The 16340-nt window shown below is 38.6% G+C and overlaps 1 long non-coding RNA gene across 42 annotated transcripts in view; it reads left to right on the top strand.

The window, feature by feature from the left end:
• Positions 1-16340, top strand: part of LOC104912536 (uncharacterized) — a 376736-nt gene that overhangs the window by 63603 nt on the left and 296793 nt on the right. The window lies entirely within an intron of this gene.

Raw genomic sequence — 16340 nt, 5'->3', positions numbered from 1 at the left:
AGTGACCTAGGATGAGCTGGCCGTGTAACTTGGCTATGGCTAAGAGTAATTAGGACCTACAGCAATCTTAGTGCTAGAAGGCAGCACATAGTGAGAAAACATTTGGATCCTGCAGTAATAACAACTTTAGCTAGAGTAGTAATTGCTCTCTAACATCTGCACAGGAATAATCAGTAAGGAACTATCTGGTTATAACTTGGTTTTAAAAGTCTGTTAGCAGAAATAGAGGTTCCGATAGAGAAGCAAGGTGCATTGCGTGAATTATAATTGTTCCAGGCTGTCTCTGATGGATCACGGAGATACAAATTCAGCAGTGACATAGTCCTTTGCCCTCGTCTTGTTTGTGTCATGTCAAGAAAAAGAATCTGCCTTTTCATCAGAGCACCAGTCAGGATCGAAGCAGTCTGTATTGGCTGCTTGCTGCCCTCCTGCCACTTGGGGAGTTTGTAATTGGCTTCCTCTCTGAGGAGATCGTGCTGAGATATTATCTAATGATGAGCTATTTGTGTGTTCACAGCTTTACTATTACGGGGACTGGAAGCCACTGCCAGTAAGTATTGTTCAGGCCTTTGCAGTCCCTGAAGCCAACTAACACTGTTTGCTCTTTATTCCCATATATGTTATTGGTTGTGTTATATGGGGCTCCTGACATGTGGGACACATTTATTCAATCCAAATGTTTCTTTGTACATATGTGACCGATTACACAATATTACTGAGTATGGATGTATTTGGCAGATATTACTAGGGTAACAGGCACAGTTCTGTCTCAGTCCACCCTGCTGGATGGAACTGATAGGGAGGAGATCTCCGTAAGGGGGTGCTTACAGGAGATTGTCCTCAAGTGATCTTTCAGTTCTCCTAAAGCTAAGCTGAAGGAACTGAATCCAAATCCAAATGCCAGTATCAAACCCTGGCGACTCTGAGTCACAAAATGCCCCTGGATGTTTGAATCACTGCCTTGGACCGGTCGTATCCTTTGTTACCTTCCATCATCCTTGTGCTTTCAGAAAGTCATGGAGAAAGTAGATGATCACTGCTCTTCTACTGGAATAAAATCAGATTTTTTTAAAAAGATGCCTGTAAAATTGAATGTGGATCTTTGTTTAGTTCACCTCTGGAGGATATTCTCGTGATACAAGATGCAATTTTGTGTAAATTAGGGAAAATCTCCTCGTTACCAGGAGTTTTGTGTGTGGAACCTTAGTAACAGGATTTTAATATGATGAGTACTGAAACATGTCCTTGCTATAAAAATATGTCTTTAAGGAACATCCAGTGAATAATAGATTTGATGACTGGAATTCAGTTTTCATTGAACTGCTGTAAATAAAGAGCCTTCTTCCTACCAGAATGGATTGAGATGTCTATAATGCAGAAAAAGCTTCAGGGAGCTGGCTTTATTTCACTCCTCGTGTTAGATCAAACAGCTCTCATTACAAAGGTTACTGGATACCTCTTCCAATTGCAATATTTATTAAGATCACTGGTACTGTATTGAGAATAAATTGTTTAAAACTCTTCTTTACTTGTACCACAAAATAATGTTCCTTTAAAAGCCTCCAATTTTTAGTAATATGACTGCAAGGTCTTGAATCTGAATCTTTTAGTAGTGTGGGCTTCTTCACATTTTCATACATTTAAAAAAAAATACAATAATGAGAAATAGAAAATAATTTTCTTTGTTGAGAGCTGATGTTCCAAACATAGATCCCTGTATCCCGTCCTGTGAGATTGGTGAGGTTGCTTCTACTCTCTGTATTCTTTTGTATGTATTGCTTATTTGTTTTCCCTATGTTGCTTATTTCAGAGAATTGATTGTGCTTTTCACATAGAATATAGCTCTACAGAAAGCAAGTAATTCAGACACAGATCTTCTGCTGTACCAGAAACCGCTGTGTGTTCTGATAGCAAGATGATCTGAGTAGCTGAGGATTTGCAAATACTTTTTTAGGAACACTTCTCACCAAAGGGCACTCCTTTTACCATTATGAGTTTTTCATTCACATCCTGTTTTCAGATCTAAACATTTCCTCAGAAGAGGGACCAGGAATTGATCCCAAGTTGCTGCATCTATTATTTAGAGGTTGTAATTTTCTTTTGTCAAGGAACTGTGTTTTCAGTGTGTGTTCCCTTGCTATTTATCACAACTGAAAGTTAATGGGAAAGATTAAGAAAATAAAATTTTGAAGAAAAGATAAACACTGTGAGTCTTGCTGTCCTCCTCTTGATCCCAGATCTGTACAGATGCACAAATAATGTTAATGGTCATCTTTTAGGAAGAGGACTGTATGTTGGTGCTGTCATCCATTCTTTGTGTGAGACTGTTGGAGATCATAAGGTTTTGCTAAGACTACAAGCCTCTGCTTAGGGCACCATGTATTCATGTATGGCAGACAGTGAGAAAGTGGGAGAGGCAGAAGTGTCTTTTGGGACCAGAGATAGAGGTCATTTATATAAACTTTTGAACAGCAGTGCTGCTAATATCCGCAAGGTCTGCCTGTCCAGAGCTATGGAAATTTACATTATTTTTTTTTTTATGATGAGGTCCTTGAATCGTTAAGATAGTTAATCTCTTTCCAGGAAACTATACGCGTTAGCTTCTAGTCATTCTCAGCTGTATGCTTTAATTTTATCTCCTATAATCATTATGGAGTACTGAAAAAGGGAGACTGAAAAATGCGAAGACTCCAAGGAAGCTAGTTAGTGTTTCAAAACTCAATGTTTTCTCAATGCTAGAGTTTAACTCGTTTTGGTTTGGGAGATAAGTAGTAGATTTTTTTTTAATTAACTTCTACTGTGAATGTAGGAAGCTGAAATGAATTGAAAGTAACATCTTAGAATCATAGCATCATAGAATGGCTTGGGTTGGAAGGGAGCTTAAAGACCTGAAAGTTCCAACCCACCGCCATAGGCTGGTTGCCTCCCAGCAGATCAGGCAACTCAAGCTACCATTTAACCTAGCCTTGAATGCCTCCAGGGACTGGGCATCTTCACTCTTTAAAGCTTATAAAATACTGTGATGATGTACTTATTTTTTCTATCTAGATGGGATTTTGCCGGGTTGTTAGTTTGATAACAGTAACTGCTTTGAGGGTTTGGAATTTTGAGTTTAGAGACAGATATAATGTGTAATGGGCAGGGGTGCAGGGGTTGCAATTCAAGGGGCATCAAGGGCAGAGTGCTGGGGCCTTGGGTCTGCATGGACGCATGGAGTTGTGGGTGTACATCAAGTGCCATGTGGCCAGCTCTGCACAGGGTGCTGCCACTGCTATTGGAGAAGTAATCATAGAATGGTTTAGGTGGGAAGGGACCTTAAACATCATCTAGTTCAAACCCTGCCTTGGGCAAAGACAGACCAGGTTGCTCATAGCCCTATCCAAACTGGACTTGAGCGCTGCCATAGAATATTAGATGGCACTGTGGGCAGGGATGGCATGGAAACTTAGACTTTTCTTTGTGCCCAGAGTAATCTGTGTTTGATGAAACTGTCAGGTCACCAGAGTATTGCAGAACCCTGGTCCTTCTCCCAAAATTCTTTCTGCAGCAGAAGGAGGTCACTTGCCTCAATGCAAACTTCTCGTCCTCCTTCAAATCTCAGGGCTTTCAGAGGACTGAGACAATCTGTAGGATGCTGAGGTGGCAGAGCCCTGTTGTTTTTCACTGATGTAGGAATAGAAAGAGGTAGAGATCTCTTTCTGAAACCGGGGCCTACCTCAGCAGCAAGCGTTGGGTGCTGTGCTGTGGCTGTCTGGCCACTGGGTGCAGGCATGGGCCAACTGTGCGGGGTGTGAATAGAATGTAGGAAGCCTGGATCTGCTGCTCCAGCACTGCACAGTTCTGCACAGCTGCAGGAGCTGGTGCAGGGTTGGCAGCTCCAAAAACCAGATTCCGCTCTTCTCACGTGGTTTGTGACCAAGTGGGATGTAAAACTGACTCTGGTTTGCTAGACTCATGATTTATGTTAACACTGAAGTGGATAGGAATGAAGATATTTTAACTGCAGGATGTGTTTCCTTCCTGTATTTCCTTTCTTTTCTTTATCTTCCTTATTTGTTTTTCTTATTCATGTCAAAAATCTGGTGTTTGTTTAAATGAATGAAGTACAGTCTTGATAAGGAACCTTCTATTCTTGCTGCCTTCCACCTGGCTGGGAAGGGAAGGCCAAGACAAGGCATCTTTTGAGAGCCCCACAGAAATTTTACTCTGGTAAAAATGTTCTGTTTTTGAGGATCCAGGTATTCAGAGTCCTTTATTTATCCAAATGTTTTGCTATACTTTTGGAAATCAGCCTTTTCCCCTCAGACTCACAGGACTTACTTTTTCATAGTGTTTCATTGCAGGCACGTGTATTGTGTAGCTTGGCTTCATTATTTTTATTTGTCCCTAAGGACGTTCACCCATTCCACATGGTCATGCGAATGTTCTTTCTGTGAAGTGTCAGCAAAACATACTTTAAATGTTTTCTAAAATGTTACATGCCATAAAAACAAAGTTGCACAGATCATATCATTCAAAGTAAGGTTTTTCTACAAAATGCAGCATGACACACAGTGAACACTGAATGCGAGAAAGATTTAAAAGCCTTTGAAGTGTGACTCGGCTTTATCAATTATTCTCATGTCTATTTCAGACTCTATTTCAATCACCACACAATATGCCATTGGCATAATTTAAGTTTTAGATGAGTGAAGGGCAGAATTTGAGCCAAGAAGTGTTCCTGTAGAAGGAAATAAGTTTAAATTCCTTCGGGCTGGAAGCAGTGGTTTGGAGAGGTTGTGGAATTTATTTTCAGTATGCGATACTACGTGTGAACTGAATTGAGTTCTGTTAACAGAAGAGCACATTTTAGCCATTTGTTTACTCTTTCTTTGAGTAAATTCACCTTATTGAAGGAAACTTAATGTAAAAATAATGTTAGATATGAGTTAAAATTTGAAAGGAGCATATTAAATATGGAAATGGAGAAATCTAAGCTTTAACGTTGGTAGCAACTTTGGAGTATGTCTGGTTCTTTAGTTGTGCACTAGAAAAGGATAGTTGGAAACCTGCTGTGAGCACGTTAATGATTTAATGTCCTAAGAAATATCCCATTTAATTTCTAACTCATCATAAAATTATCAGTTTCTGGAAAAGGCTGTGGTTATGGTAAAGCAAGCTGTTGTTTGCATGGCTTAATCATCCCCGAAAAATGGGTTTGGACTAATGAGTAATTAGTAATTTTTAAAATGTTTTTTTTTCCAAAACAACAAACAAGACTTCCCATTGTGGTAAACTTAAAAACAGTACATATTCATAAAAACACATTTATACTTCAGAATGAGAGGAGAAACAAAGATTAGCATTGGAGTTGGCCTCCAATTCTTGTTGGACCTAATCATTGAGATTAAAATTTAATGGAGAGGGTGCAGTGTTATCAGTGATAATTACTGTGTAAAAAACCTCTCCTAACTTGGAAAGGCTTAGAACTCAATTTTACTCTGAAAATTTTTAATTTGCAGAGAACCGCACCTAGAAGACCCTCTTAACATTATTAGCATTATTTTCTGTGCTCTTTGAGCTAAACAGAATTACATAAAGATGAATTTTCTTTGTGCAGATTGCTTGTAGGAAACACTGTATTTTACTACAGGAAAGTTTTGCTGCTTCTGAATAAGAAATTCAAACAATAGGAGAGTAAAAGATGGTATTTTAAACACGGGGCTATTAAAGAACCTCTTTTTGTTCCTGACACAAAACCACCTTTTTTTTTTCTTTTTTTTTCTCCTCATCAGAGTATTTAACAGCAAGGATGATGATCGTCATAGTTGTGTCTGAATATCCCGTGTTCCAGGCACTTATCAGTTACCAGCCCAACTCTTCCCGATTTCTGTGGGATAAAACTGGACAGGGCAGAAGTAGTTACCGTCATCCCACTGGGGAGTTCAGCCACTTAATTGCTCAGTAACTTGCTGGACATCCTGCTGTCTCATGCCGAGAGCAGTGCTGTCTGTACACCGTTGCGATCTGAGAATCTGTACGTTCTAGTTAAATTACTGTAAGCAAGAATTGTTTGAAATAAGATAAGAAATAGCTAAATTCCATTACTTGTCAGCTTGATATTACTTAAACTAGATGCAGGTTTCTGAGTTTTCTACTGCAGAAGTAATCCTTCCTCACACATCTGTCCCTTCTGTGAAAATCTAGTTGAAAAACCCAGTATGGTACTGAAAACAATGTAGGAGCTGCAGAGCCAAAGAGCCTGGCATTGTGTTGCCTTGCATCACTACTTACATTGGCATAGACTAGGTGTATTGTCCTAGAACAGAAAAAAAAAAAGAAACAATTCCCACTGTACACACATGTAGAAAGTGGGAGCTACCATTTTGCACGTTTCAAAATGTATGTTTGTTCCGAACTTAGGCAAATAGCTGGCCTCTGTTGGAAAATACTGGCCTGCAAGGACTGGGTTGATTTGGAAGGTGATAATGTAGAGCTCTTGCCTATTACAATAATTATAAAATAAAATCTGGTGTAATATAGGATAATATGTAAAATAAGGAATATTTTTTAGCTTTAAAAGTACATCATTTCTTTATTGAAGCAACTTACCTGATTGGAATGATTCTACCATTGTACCAAGATCATTAATGAGAATTTCCTTTCTAGTATGCCAGTGCATGTGAAGAGACTTGACTTTGTTTACATAGCATATGTGACTAATATAAAATATGAACTCTGACTAATTACCTTGTATCAATAAGACCTTGGTGCTTTTATGAAGGTCCTTGACAGTTTTCTGACTTCCCTGAATAGCTTGATGGGTACCCTTGCTGTATCACCTTCTTCTGGGACACTCAAGATGGCCTCTACAAAGGGTTCTTTGTAACTTCACAGTGTGTTGCAGTGATTTTGCAAATCCATTTTTCTAAAAACTGTATATCTTCATCAGCTTGTAGTTTTCAAACACTCCAACAGTTTTGAGTATTTCCATTGAAGCCAGAACTTCAGGCTTAGTCTGAATTTAGAAGGTGTAAAATCCAGCACAGATATCCAAAGATTTGGGCATTTGACATACATTGTGAAGTCCCTCTGGTACAGAGTTGGAAGGGCACCTGGCTGAACAAACAGGAGCTCCCCTCTCGTTTACAAGACATTGTGTGACTACAGATAGGAGAAAATACTTATGTTGTGCTTCCTATCTCTGCCCCACCACCACAGATTGAAGTACTGCATTAAATATTTTGGGAAACACTGCTGGGGCAAAGAATGAGGGGTTAAGGTTAATTAATGTAGTTAACTACTCCCCTTGGACCCATTTTTCTTCGTGGTTAATGAAAGACAAGAAGACCTAGTAATTTTTTTTTTCTAATGTTGTCTCTTAATGATCCAAAGAATCATGATATTTATTTATATGATTACATATGTTTTAAAGGCCTAATTTAGGAGGCTGCTTTCTTTACTTAATTTTGACCAGAACACACTCTCCCCCCTATTACTAAGTCATTATCTCCTAATGCTTTCAGGCAGCCCAGCCAGGGCGAGGTGCACCTTTGACACTCCTGTTTCATAGCTTTCAGATATTTTCTGTTTGTACTGTGTTTGGGAGCTGGGTTGTTTATCCTGTTTTTCAAAAAAGTAAAATTAGTTCCAAGGAAACCTTAATGAATGGTGAGAACATATTAGCTTGTACATAATTCAGATGGTTTTAGCTTGTTTACTGTGATGCTAATTTGCAGTGGGCTGGAATGATTTATTAAGTGAACTAGGAAAATAGGAGAATGAGAACAACAGGCCACTAAGAGGAAGGTAGTACAGTTATAAGGCTTTTTTGTATGTGTATGTCTGTTTATTGAACAGATTTATGTTATTAAGCCTTTAACACCAGTGAGTAGCAGCATTTAGGATTCTTTGATATTTAGAAAATATGAATTCCAGAGAGTAAATGATGGTTTCTTAAAGCCTTTCTTAGTGTACATACAAAGGAACAGAAATATGTTTATATATGCTTATATTCTTTGTATATTTACCTGAGAATATGTAAAATATATAATTTTTACCTTTTTTTTTTTTTTTTTTAATCCAAAGAATGGTTTTATATTTTCATGTAGTTGACTTTTATAGCAGGATCCTGGGTTAAGAGGAGGATGATCCTGATCCAGGTGACTTGTGTTCTTAATTTTCCCCTCTGTGTGTAAAGGGTCAGGCTCATTCCACGTTATGCAGTCAGCAGTTATTAGATGTTGAAATCACCTAATACAATATATTCACATATTGAAATACTGCTAAAATCAAAATACTAGCACAAAGATACATGCATATCCTTTTAGAAATATATTGGATGAAATATGTATACTTCCTTCAGGTAAGCAAGGAGTGTGGCTGTATTTGTGAATACTTTCAGTCATTCAAGTCAGTTTTCAGAGGAGACTGGTAATGAGATTATATTTCACTTGTTCACTACTCCTATTCAGTCTGGAGTGAGTATTTCTGACCAGGCTGTAAGGATTTGGATAACTTTTGTCTGAAGGAAGAGCTGCAAAATGCCCACTGAAGGAATGCAGAATACTCTGAACAACTGGCATAAAAGATACTAACTCCTTGCTGTGATGTGCAATTCTAAACCTAAATTCTCTTCAAAGCATGAAATAATTGTGGTGAATTAGAACTATCTTATGAAGCTTTGTTTGGGAGTGATAGGTACATGTCATTGCTCATATTTCAATAAACAATTGATGGGCATGAGGAACCTGCACACTTTCTGCAAGAACTATTATTTCTTCTGCAGCGTTTAGATTTTTAGCTTTGAATACAAGCCTATAACCTCAAGAAATTTACCTCAACGTTAGTGCAATTTGACCAGAAACAATTTCTGTTCTCGTATAATTACATTAAGCCAAAAAAAGAGAATCCATACAGGAAAGTGAAGCTATTTGATATAATAATTCTTTATCAGCTCACAGAATCAGCAACAAATTCTTGGTAATTTTCCTTGTATCTGAGCAACATGAAATCAGCACAGTACTTAGTTCCAATGTTTAGAGCCAACACGTACCAGTACTTTCTCTCAGAAACTGCATTTGTTTCCTAGCTCATCCATTCATTTCTGTAGGCGTGCTGAAGGAAAAGCTAGCTCTCATTTGGAGCCAGGTGGAAAAGCCTGGTCCTAGGAAGGACTGAGTGCTTACTTAGAAGTTACAACTGTAGCAAACTGTCCGCAATTGCAGGTGGAGAAGTGAGCTGGCAGAAGGGCTTTCTGGCACCTCGTTAGCAGGTCTCATTTTCATTACAAGCACTTCAGAGAGGTCAGAACTTAAGGAGGTTCTGATTTTTCTTCCTTTGCACACTTCCCTACCCTTTCTTCATTTAGGGAGGTCTTGCAAGATTTGTCTGTTTCTGTGCATTGTTTTGGGATCTCCTCTGCTTGTGTGCTCTGAAGAAAGTGAAAGCACTGTAGAAAAGTATATTAAAAAAAAAAGTATTGTAGAAAAGTATAATAAGGAGGAAATGAAAGAGAAGAAAGAACATCACTAACGCCTATCTTCACATACTGCCAGTAAAATAGTCCCTTGTGTTTTTCAGTTATTCTTTGGAACTCTATTGCCTTAAAGTTGAATGGGGATCTATTACTCTAATGCAAGTTCTTTTTCCTCATCATTTTTTTCTGTATTATAGCTGAGAGAAGAGAGAAACAAACGCCAAACAGCATTTCAGGGCTGATGGGGTTGAAAATGAACACCCAAACACCTGTGTCAGGTGTTTTTGAATTGCCCCCAGACGTATGGATTGAATTAGGGAAAACGAAAAGAAAGCAGTTTGTGTTGTTTCAGCTGAGTGGCAACGTGCCCTCCCTTGTGGATGTGCTGCCTTTGAGAAATACAGAGCTTAAGGAAAACGTGAGCAAAATAAAAGGACAGAAGTGCTATTCAGAAGGTTTCTCCCTGTTTGTAGTGATGTATGTCCACACTTCTGGAACTGGGGAAACTCAGAGTAAAAATGAGAGCTTAGCTAGCTGTGGTAAGATGTAATTGAAAGAAACCTATACAAAGAGGCTAAGACAGCTGGTTACAGAGGGAGATGGAAAAGACTGCCCTGGGTAGGAGGCTCCGCAAACTGGAAATTATGATTATTTTTTCTCACTTCTGCCATTTTTCCTTTGTTTTGCTGCAATCACTCAAATGCTTACAACATTCTATCCCCAGACTTTCTAAGATTCGTTTTGAGCCTTTTTTGGGGGAGACTTGTTAAAACAGCAAGTGCTTGTAAATGCAGTGGAATGACACTTGGTATTTTCTCATCTGTGACTTGCTTTTTTTTTTTTTTGGCATTCCTCCGTCACCTGAAATATGGTTTAGAAGAAACAGGTTTGCTTTGAGGGAAACTCTTAATTCTGTTTAGGTTAAGTAAATGTGGTATCATGAGATTTAACTGCCTTTGCCTAGTGAAAGCCATAAGTCAGAATTGAAATGCAGCTGTAGGCAAAACTGAATTTAGTAGAACAAAATTGGCAGAAACAAATAGCAACAGGATTTTATTTAAAACGTTATTTTGTCTTGAAAAAAAAGGTGGTGATATCGGTCTGGAATAAAATATGAAGGAAAAAAAAGCCCAAACTATCAAAACATTGCTAAAGAAAATATCTGCTTAAAGAATCAGTCATTTGGACATCTAAATTCTGTCACGTGTAATTGCCATTTCCTTAAATTTAGAATACAGAAGTTGCACAAACATATGGCGTGTTCCTATTTCTTATGGCAGGAGTCTGGAAAAAGAAATTGAACCAGTACGTGTTTGTTTCATGCTGTTCTGTGTGGTCTCTGGGATGCCTGCAATTGCTGACAGCTCACTGTTCTGGCTTTTTGTGTGTGTGTGTGTGTGTGTATGTTGATATGTATATCTTTTGTTCATTTTACATGCTGCTTTATGGAAAATGTGGGAGGTTCCTGTAGTATTGTTTTTAAAGGTGCCTCACTTACTAGTTTGCTGGCCAATTGCTTGGATGAAAAGAAATAACGTCATAATGGAGCTGCAAATTAACCCTGTGGGGGTAAGTGTGACTAGAGAATTGAACTTAACTCAGTTGCCACTTAAAAAAGGCAATTCACGTGGCAGATTTTGTTTGAAGTAGGTTTTTCTTTCAATCTGCAAAATTGTTTAAAAATCCAGAGGTGTCAGGCAGTTCTGCTTAAATACAACCAGAGGACATAGAGATGGCAACTGGGGGACAAAAAATGTTTTAAATGCTTAAAAGGTTACAGGAAGGTTTTGGAAGATAATGCAAAGAGCGTGTCAGGACCCCACGCTTTGACCAGGTGGTTAATATTCTCTACCCTCACTACTGACTAGACAAAGGGGTGCTAAATGTTTGTAAGAGTCTTTGCACTGGAAATGCTGAGTCACAGCTTGAAGCACTGATTGAACACCTGGTGGAAAGGCAGGGCCAACCCAGGGAGCTCAGGTGCATGCAACGTACCTGAGTGATTGGAAGGGGAGGAGCCAGGATGCACCCCTTCCCAGGCTTCATTTAAGGGTTGGCAGGCGGAGGCAAAGGGATCTCATCTGGAGGTCTCTGCATGCTTTAGGCCTTTCAAAGGTAAGAAACTTCTTTTGTTTGTTTCTGTGGCTGTTGAATTTGAGCAAGTCCTCACTCGCTGTAGCTAAAGACCTTGCTGCTCTGCTGTTATTGCTGTGTTTTCTGTCATGTTACAGTCATGGGTAGGGTTTATCTGGTATTTGGATTTGACTACTGAAATTTTACTCTGGGCAAGCTGAATGCTCAAATTTTATGTTAGTAAGCAGTCACAAAAAGACTGATTTAGATAGAGTATGATGAGCTGTGTTGCACAGTAGGAGTTGCCCTAGCTGCTGGGGTCACAGGGCACAATCACTTTCTTTTGAAAGTGACAGAGCAGTGTGGTCTGAATGCTTAAAAAGAAGCAGAGGGAATTGATTAATACTCTTTTATGAGAGAAGGAGTAGAGATAATAGAATATCCAAGGAAACAGCTGATGTGGCTACAGGAAAGCGACAGGAATATTTTACAGCAAGCCAGCCAAGGTGCAGCCGTGTGCCTTGCTTTAAGAGTTAATAGGTGGAAAGGGAAGAAAAGAGAGGAACGAGATGAGTGTCTATTCTGACAACAGAAATAAGAGGAAGTACAAAAAATGAAAGGATCTGGTCAGGTCAAGATCACCATCTCATGGGGGGCTTGAGTGGGCTGAACTCCAGCTGGGTGGAGAGGAGCTACAGCTGCAAGAAATTTGCTGATGGAAGCAAAGAAAACATGATTTGGATGTCAAGAGACTGAAAAGAAATAGGCTTTCTAAAAGTTGAGTTTATGAAATGCCAGGTCTGCGGGGGAGGGGGAATAAAGAAGTAAAAAATAAACATTAAAAATCAAGGAGGTTGGAGGAAAGGTAAATGTATGTCTGACTTCAAAAATGTTTGATGCTACTCACTGCTTTGTGTGTGTGAAAATGGCTCCCTCAGCCAGGTATAAACCCATTTAGGCTCAGGGCAGACTTTCAAATATGTGATGAAGCTCTTTCCTGAAGTGCAATCCGTATGAGAAAAGCATTTTAAAGGTGCATGAGCACTTGGAGGAAAATGGGAGAGTGATCCAGTTAAGAAATGAGGACATTAATCAAAAGTGCTGTGATTGCTATTGTGGTTTGGTTTTAATGAAGTTATTGCACTATAACCCTTATGTGTCTGGAAGCTTAAAGTATAGCTAGTGATTAAGAACATAAATTTTAGTTGTTCTTTTTCCTGAAAGATAGCTCAAGAAAAACTGGCTAAATCCAAGCATTTTCTATCAGCCATTTTAGGCATTTTGTTCTACCTGTGTAGTGATAACGATGTGGTTGAGGAGTATATAAGGTACTACATAATGTCTGAACCTTCGTGTCGGAGGAACCTTGGCTGTACATTCTTTTAACAGACTAATTGTGTTCCTTTGTTCACACTTAAAGGCTTTTTTTAATATTAATTATTCCTGTTTTCCTACTTTATATGGTAGTATCTTTCTTCCTACAGCAGCATTAAGTCTGATTTCTATTTAGAAGAGAGGTTCTGGGTAGTGTTTGTAGACTTGTCCTCTGTGTTTGAATTTAGGAGCTCTGTAAAGTTGTGAGACTAGTGTACTTTGTGTATACTGATGTCACTCACCACCTTTTTAGAAGAAAATAAAAGCTCTGAAGCTGTAGCAACATCACTATTCCTTCAAGTGCTCTCCTCTTCTGCTTCCTAACACTCACCAAAGATTTTAATAGATCCAGGAGTTTTCACCTCCTGTATTTTAGCCTTCTAGAGCTTGCTTTTATTTCTGTGGCTAATAGCTGTTATTCAGGTAGGCAGGAGAGCAGGGACTGCAATATTCTGCTATTTCTTCTTGTGCATGGATCCCGTATATAGGCTACAAACAGATTCCAAAGTAGATCCAAGTTAACGCAATAAAGTTTGCTTCTAAACAAATCTGCTCTTACTTGGAGAGTCCTGAACAAAAATTCCGGATTTGGTCAGCAGATAGTTATCCCAGACGTTTATGATGTGAGGTTTGCCATAAGCCAGATGCACTGCACTTTGTCCACTCCTTTATTTTGGTCAAATGTATGTGTGCTTGTTTTACTGACTAAAATTTACAGTCAAGTTTATGTTCCTTGTATCCTCTCACTTGATAAGTGTCATGTAATCAGCAGTGCTTTGTTTGCTTTCCTCTCACATGTAAATGGAATGAAATATGTCTTCTGAGGGTCTTCTGTTTGCTTTTTTCTATTTTTTACTTAAAAAAAATAGCAACAAACCTTTGTTTAGTTAATGTTCTAGGTGTGCTGCTCATAAACCTGTTAAAGTCTGTTTTACATCCCTTGATTGCTCAGGTTCTGTGTTTATGGCATCAGTCTGAACCTTGCCTTCCAGATTGACTACTGGTATGATTTTGTGGAAGAGAACTTTACAACTAGGCTGTCTTGAGGCAGCAGCTGTCCATTCTGTCCTTATGTGGTGCTCTAAAGTTTATCCAAAACACATTAATGTTACCAAAAAGGTTTCCTCCAGCTTTGGGTCATAGAAACGCTTGAGACCTGAGAAGCAGATCAGCAACGTGTATAAACAACTCGTATGGATGTGGCAACAGCTCACAGGCAGACAGTGTCAGCGAATGTGGAAAGAGATGTTACCACTGTGATTAGTTGGTGTGATTTCTGTTATCAGCTGTTATTTCAGCAATGGTAAGTGGCAGGTCAAATTTTTTCAGTGGAATCTTCTTTCCTTCTTTCAGGCAGCATTTCCAGCATTTCCCTCTCTGAAAAGGTGATTCAATCAGTGCTTAAACTTGTGGATGCTTATGACTCTTTCACTGCTCTTCCTTTGAATTGAGGGTACTGGAGAACTTACTGATGTTAATCAGGCTGTGCAAGAGATCTGAATGTAGGAAAGAATGTTCACTTCTAACTCATTAAGTTCTGAGTAGAAAATGACAGTTCTTTTAGAGGTACTTGTAATGGTGTGGAATAATCTATGGAAGGAAGCTGCATGTATTGTGACTACCAAAATGTCAAGAAAATTGGGAATGAGTGCAGTAATTAATTGGGGGGCAAGGGGGGAATACTGGAATGTGGGGTTAAATAATGTAAATTTCCGAGAGAGTACTGTAATTTTCAGAGTGACTGCGCACAGAACTGCCTTTGAAAAAAAAAAAACATACTTATCACCAACAAGGTTTCTATATATTAACAAATTGTTTCATAAATTGACTCTGAGATGTAATTAAGAATGTGGTATCTGGTACCAGTAACTTAATGTTGCCTTATAGCACTTGCAAATGCAAACAACTACCACGTTAAAAAACGGAACCAAAATTAAACTGTGCTGTTCGTACAAAGTCAAATGATTATAAATGTTGTGTTGGCTTAAGGCAAAATCCTTCTCTTCTATCGTTGTGCAGTGTGCTAGTGGCTGATCAAAAGGTGCAGGAGAAGAGGGTGTTTTGTGAGGGTGGGGGTTAAATATTATACATTACACACTTTCATGCTAATCCTAAAAGAGGCAATTAATGTGCTGTCTGCTTCCACCTCAGCATCTGCTCCCTCTCCTAGTTAGGGGCCTCAGCTGAGATGAGGAGAGCATGAAAAGGTGCATTAGCTCATGCTTCACCACAGCAGTGAGCATGGTGCATAGTGAACTACACCCCATTTCATTTATGGGCTGCTCTAAAGTCTGCTGTAAATGGAGAGATTGGTTTTAATTTCTGTGAGCCGTGGGCCAGGTTTCCAGTGTTTAAAAACAATATTAGCTGAGTTTTCCTTTCATTTTTAATACATTGAGATAGATTAAAGTGTTATGATTATCTTCTCTGCAAATTAAATTTTGTTTCCAAAAGGTCCTAATCCTAGCTGGAAGCTTTCTGGAATAACAATATTGAATGAATGTTAATGGTACTTGAAATCCATGCAATTAATATACTTAAAGACTTAACGTGATAGATATTGTCCATAAAGTCTGAAACTGTGGGAGGATTATATACACTTCAGTCCATGTTTAATTGCTTACATTTTAATAAGATTTCAAATTCCTTGTTTGTTATTTCTTACAAATAACAATAACAAAACAATTATGTCCAAAAGGGATTTATAAACTTAAAGAAAAAAAAAAGCATAAAATTCACGATGTGCAGTAATGCTTATTATGCTAATTACAGTGGTCCCTTTTGAGTCATGCATTGCTGTGAAATAATTAATTTTGATGCCTGCAGCTTAAGATATGTAACTCGCTTCCGCTGATTGTCTTATTGTAGAGCCCACAAGGGTGGAAGCGGGTGCTTAAGTATATTTTTGTTATTCTAATCAGTCTTTACATGTCTTTAGAAGCCCTATCACAGCATAGCTTTACTCAAGGTTAAAATGGATGTTTCTGGTTAAAAAGAAATGACTTATCTGAATTATATAGGAATATAGGAGTTTGGATTGAGTTTGCCAGCAGATGTTTGTGTTTTGATCTGTAACTGTCACTTGCAAATCACAGCTAGTGTGTCACATTTGGCTAACTGTTGCACGTCTACTCTAAAAAACCTTTCCAAGTCGTTCTTTGAAAAGCATTATCAATTTGAAAAGGGCTTCAAGGCACTTGCAGTGATTGTGATTGATGGAGGGAGGAGATGATTAAAAATACTTGAATATTGGAAGCAGCTTTGAAATAATTAACTTCTGCCTGCCCCACCTGTGGAAAAATGTCAAAAGCTGAAGGTCAAGACTGAAATGAGATGAGGAGATGCAAACCAGTTAGGTAGGTTTCTTCCTCCTAGCATGGTGATTTGTTGGCTTTTTGATGTGTTTTGGCTCATTAATAAACTGGGAAGCTGTAAA

The sequence above is a fragment of the Meleagris gallopavo genome, chromosome 11 (genome assembly GCF_905368555.1).
Source record: "Meleagris gallopavo chromosome 11, MGAL_WU_HG_1.1, whole genome shotgun sequence".
NCBI lineage: Eukaryota > Metazoa > Chordata > Aves > Galliformes > Phasianidae > Meleagris > Meleagris gallopavo.
This window is presented reverse-complemented; position numbering and strand designations above follow the sequence as displayed.